Source organism: Gracilinanus agilis, chromosome 2, assembly GCF_016433145.1.
Source record: "Gracilinanus agilis isolate LMUSP501 chromosome 2, AgileGrace, whole genome shotgun sequence".
Taxonomy (NCBI): Eukaryota; Metazoa; Chordata; class Mammalia; order Didelphimorphia; family Didelphidae; genus Gracilinanus; species Gracilinanus agilis.
In genome coordinates, this window is record NC_058131.1 from 102725777 (window position 1) to 102731708 (window position 5932).

At 35.6% G+C, this 5932-nt stretch overlaps 1 pseudogene; it reads left to right on the plus strand.

Annotated features, from left to right (window-relative positions):
* The first annotated feature begins 407 nt into the window (after window positions 1-407).
* On the plus strand, window positions 408-1435 carry LOC123234709 (annotated as a pseudogene).
* Window positions 1436-5932: the final 4497 nt, after the last annotated feature.

Consider the following 5932-nt stretch of genomic DNA (forward strand, 5'->3'; position numbering starts at 1 on the left):
TTTGAAGAGTTTCTTTGAAGTAGTTTGGTTGCTCCCATGAAACTTCAAATATATTGTTTTGGATGATTGAGAGTCCTTCAATGAAGAGACAGATGGGAGACCCTGGGAAGTTTCAAAATCTTCCCAGGTTGTAGTATAAATGTTGATGATTTGACAGAATGATATCCAATATAAATAATTTCTTTCCCTCTTTCCCAATCAAGTTCATAAGACTTTATAGCAAATAATCAAGTATAAAATACTCTCATTTTTACCAGCATGTTTGTCTTCAAGAGGATGCAGTGGCCTCCTCAGTCAGCTTCTCAACTGGCTTGTGTGGTGGCGAGGGGCCTTGGGCAAGACTGGATCATTTCTTCGGGGTTGCCCAGAGCCTGGTCTGGGCTGGGTCGAGCAAGGAGAAAGTGTACATGCCAGAGGAGGAGGCCCCCAAGAGGTCAGGATGGCTGACAGGATGGCTTCCTACTTGGTGTCCAACATCTTTGTCCCTGATAAAAGAAGCTGAGTAAAAGATCTTAGAGTGTGTGCCCTGTTCATACAAAAAAAGAACCTGTTTGTGTATCTAATGGAAATAAAATGTGGACACTAAAATTCTCTCAGGATATTGTACATAAGACTCCGCTTGTCCTTCTCCATGGCTTTGGAGGTGGTGTTGGACTCTGGGTGTTCAGCTTTGGAGATCTTTGTGAAAATAGACTCGTGTATGCTTTGGACCTGCTGGGATTTGGGCAGAGTAGTAGACCTCAGTTTGGTAGTGATGCCACAGAAACCGAGGACCAGTTTGTGGAAACATTTGAAGAATGGAGGTGCCCTATGTTTGGATGCAGTGATCATGCTGGGACACAATCTGGGTGGATTCTTGGCTGCTGCATATTCACTGAAGTATCCATCAAGGGTGAAGCACCTTATCTTAGTGGAGGCCTGGGGCTTTCCAGAAAGACCTGATAGTGCTGATCAAGACAGGCCAATTCCAGTGTGGATCAAAGCCTTGGGAGCTGTACTGACCCCTTTTAGTCCCTTAGCTGGCCTCAGAATTACACGACCCTTTGGCTTAAGCCTTGTGTAATGTCTAAGGCCTGCTTTTAAGAAAAAGTATGCTTCAATGTTTGAAGATGATACCGTGACAGAATATATCTACCACTGTAATGTACAGACACCCAGTGGTGAAACTGCCTTTAGAAATATGACTATTCCTTATGGATGGACAAAAAGACCAATAATCATGTGGATTGGGAAGATGGACCCAGACATTCTGATTTCCATCATCTATGGAGCCCGATCTTTCATAGACAGCAATTCTGGCAACACCATCCAGTCCCTAAGGCCACATTCATATGTGAAGACTATAGCTATTCTTGGTGCCGGACATTATGTCTATACTGACCAACCAGAAGAATTCAACCAAAAAGTAAAAGAGATTTGTGATTCTGTGGACTGACCCCAGTCAGGTCTCGATGGACAAGCCTGGTGATAGATGCAGTTCCTCAGCAATAACTTAGAAAATGTGATGAAGAATAAGGAAACCAACACAAAGAAACGGAACAATCCTCTTGATTTTTATTTTGCACATTTGGCATTTCTTCCATGAAGTCACTTGCACATTTATATCAGATAGTGCCTTTTTGGATGGGAACCCCTTTTTAAATAGAAATTTCTTTTGAAATACCTACAGAAAGCTCAGAAACTAATAGATTTAAATAAACGGTTTCTTGCCTCCCTGACCTAGTGGAAATACTATAATTTTTTAACTGGAACATTTTTTCAAATAGAACTTTGCTATATTGAAAAAACAAACAAACAAAAAAAAAAGAGGATGTGGTGATATGAATGATGATAAAATTAAATGCATTTTAATCTTATTAAATTGTGTTCTTATAGTATTAGATATCTTTCAAACTCCTTAAGGGATTAGAATCTGATAAACAACTTATTAAATGAAGAGTCCCTAGATCTGGATACTGACTGCTATAGGGAAATTTCAGTGAGGAAATTGCTTAATTCAGCAACTTCTCCCCATGGCATTGTCTTCTAAAGAAGATGTGTGAAATTTGAGAAAGTACACAAACTATTGGCAAAGTTCATGACTCAGTCTCCTTATCGGTAAAATGGAGATAAAGAAAGCTTTTATGTCTCAGGGTTATTGTGAGAAAAAAATGTGATATTATTTGCAAAGCACCTTATAAATTTTAAAGTATAATATAAATGCTAGTTTTTGTTATTTATCATTACTAAGTTAAAAGAAACTTATCCATGATCAACATATAGTTGTTGGAGGCACAATTTTACGCTCATTTTCTCCTGTTTTTATCACCTCTCCCTTCACACAAGAATACATGCACACACACACATCTGTACAAAAACATTTTAAAATAAATATTTATTCCAGATTACATGTCAATATACTTGGAAAAATTTACTTCTGACATTTTTCAATCCATGCTCGCTCTCTCTCCCACCCTTTTTCTTTCCCTAAGAAGGCAGGTGAAAGGACATAGATTGTATATATATATATATATAATCATACAACACATATTTCAGTGTTTGGGGAAAAAAGACACACTTTGCCTAATCCAGAGAAAAATTCATGGAAGAAATAACATAAAGAATAGTATGTTGAAATTTTCATTCAGACTCCTTCTTTTCCTTTTATGGAAGAAGATATCCTTCCTTTTTTTTTTTATCATGAGTCTCTTAGAGTTTTCCTGGATCCTTACTTTGTTGATAATAGTTGTCATTCACAATTGATCATCCTAAATTATTATTGTTACTATGTATAATATTCTCTGGTTCTGCTCACCCCAGTTTCTATCATCTCATATAAGTTTTCTAGGTATTTTTGTGATCATCTTGTCATTTCATGTTTTTTAATGCTTAACTTCTGTCTTAGAAACAACACTGTGTGTTGATTGTAAGGCAGAAGAGTGGTAAGGGCTGGGTAATGGGGGATAAGTAACTTGAGCAGGGTCACAGAGCTAGGAAGTACCTGAGGCAGATTTGAACTCAGGACCTCCCAACTCTGGGTCTGGCTCTTAAGCCACTGAGCTACCCAGCTGGCCCCATCTTGTCATTTCTCATGGAATAATTGTATTTCATTACAAGCATATATTATAATGTGTTCATCCACTCCTCAGTACTTATGATTGGCTTATATTCTTTCAGTTTCCAGTTCTTTGTGACCACAAAAAGAGCTGATGTAAATATTTCTAAGCAAGTAAGTTTTCCACCTATCTTAATCTCTTTGGGATAGTAACAATAGTACTGAGTAATAATAGTAATAATATTGATGAGTCAAAGACGTAAGCATAGTTTGAAGACTTTTTTGGACATGGTTCTAGATTGGCTTTCCAGAATGGCTTTATCTGTTTGAAGATACAACAGCTATGTGATAGTATTCCAGTTTTCCACATTCCCTCCAATATTTATCATTTTCCTTTTTTCATATTAGCCAGTATGAGGTAGTACCTCAGAGTTGTTTTAATTTGCACTTTTGTAATCAATTATGATTTGGAACAGTTTTTCTTTTCATATGACTAAAGATAGTTTTAATTTCTACATCTGAAAATTGCCTGTTCATTTATTTTAACATTTTTCAATTGGGAAAAGCTTTATATTCTTATAAATTTGACTCAATTCTCTATGTATCTGAGAAATGGAGCCCTTTGAATGAGACTTGCAATAAAGATTTTTTTCCTCACTTATTGTAAGATAGATTTCTATATCTAAGTATGGCTGTTATTCCTGCTTTGTACAAATTCTGATGAGAATAGGATTTAAGTTTGCCCTCTACCTCCTCTATCTTACCTCATACATTATTAATTCTTAAATTTCTCCACTCTTGATTTAATTCATCCCAACTTTCTCTCCTTTTGTCTTTACACAATGTATTCTACTTTCTTATCCCTTGTTTTTTTTAAATACCATCCCATCATATTCTCCTTTTCCTTGCTACATATCTATATATGTTCCTATTCATTGCCCTAATAGTGATAAAGATCATAAGCATATTCAGTACCTTAAATATCGCAATTATTTTAGGTAACTTAGGTACTTCAAGTATCATAGATATTATGAATCTTAGTTATAACCTTCTTTCTAGAAATGTAATCAAATTAACCTCATTTATTTTCCTTTCATTACCTTAAAGTATCTTAAATACCTCTTGTACCATAAGAATCTTAGGCATTTAGTTATCTCTTTATCATGTAAGGGAAGTAATTAGTTTATCTTCATGTTTCTTTTGATTACTTTAAATAAAATAAATACTTTATATATCTCTTACAATAGAAATCTTAAGTATCCTAGTTATCCGTTTCTCATGCGAGGATATGATTAGTTTAACTCCACTGAATCTCTGGAGTTTTTATTTCTCTGTTTACTTTCTTATATTTCTCTTGAGTATTAAATGTTATTGTCAAATGTTCTTTTTAGCTCTGGTATTTCATCAAAAATGCCTGAAAGTTCTATGTTTCATTAACTATCCATTTCTTTCCCTGAAGTATTATGCTCAGTTTGCAGGTGATTTTTGGTTTTAGGCTAGATCCTTTGCCTTAAATTTTTTTTACTTCTAGGTCCTGTGTAATCCTGACTGTAGTTACCCAATATTTGATTCTTTTTTCCTATTGCTTGAAGTATTTTCTCCTTCTTTTAGAATTCTGGAATTTATCTATGATAGTCCTGGGATTTTAAAATTTGAGAGTTCTTTCAGGAAGTGATCAGTGGATTCTTTCAGTTTCTATTTTTTTCCTTTCTCAAAAACATCAGAGCAGTTTTCCATGATTTCTTTTTTGTTTTTATTTTATTTTATGTTATTTTTTAACATTAATTAATATTTGTTTTTAACATGGTAACATGAATCATGCTCCTACTTTCCCCTTCACTCCCCATTCCCCCCCACCCATGGCCGATGCACATTTCCACTGGATTTATTATGTGTCATTGATCAAGACCTATTTCCAAATTGTTGATAGTTACATTGGTGTGGTAGTTTCAAGTCTACATCCCCAATTATGTCCACCCCAACTCATGCATTCAAGCAGTTGCTTTTCTTATATGATTCCTCTCCTGCAGTCCTTCCTCTGAATGTGTGTAGCTTTTTTACCATAAATCCCTCAGAGCTGTCCTGTGTCATTGCATTGTTGTTGGTACAGAAGTCCATTACATTCGATTTTGCCATAGAATATCAGTCTCTGTGTACAGTGTTCTTCTGGCTCTGCTTCTTTCGCTCTGCATCTGTTCCTGGAGGTCTTTCCAGTTCACATGGAATTCCTCCAGTTAATTATTCCTTTGAGCGCAACAGTATTCCATCACCAGCATATACCACAATTTGTTCAGCCATTTCCCAATTGAAGGACATACCCTCCCTTTCCAGTTTTTTGCCACCAAAAAAAGCACAGCTATAAATATTTTCGTACAAGTTGGTTTATTTATGATCTCTTTGGGGTCCAAACCCAACAATGGTATGGCTGGATCAAAGGGAAGGCATTCTTTTATAGCTCTTTGAGTGTAGTTCCAAATTGCCAGCCAGAATGGTTGGATCAGTTCACAACTCCACCAGCAATGCCTTAATGTCACAATTTTGCCACATCCCCTCCAACATTCATTACTCTCCCCTTCATTCATTTTAGCCAATCTGCTAGGTGTGAGGTGATACCTCAGAGTTGTTTTGATTTGCATTTCTCTAATTATTAGAGATTTAGAACACTTTCTCATGTACTTATTGATACTTTTGATTTCTTTACCTGAAAATTGCCTATTCATGTCTCTTGCCCATTTATCAATTGGGGAATGGCTTGATTTTTTATACAATTGATTTAACTCCTTGTATATTTGAGTAATTAGATCCCTGTCAGAGTTTTTTGTTATAAGGATTTTTCCCAATTTGTTGTTTCCCTTATGATTTTGACTACATTGTTTTTGTTCATACAAAAGCTTTTTA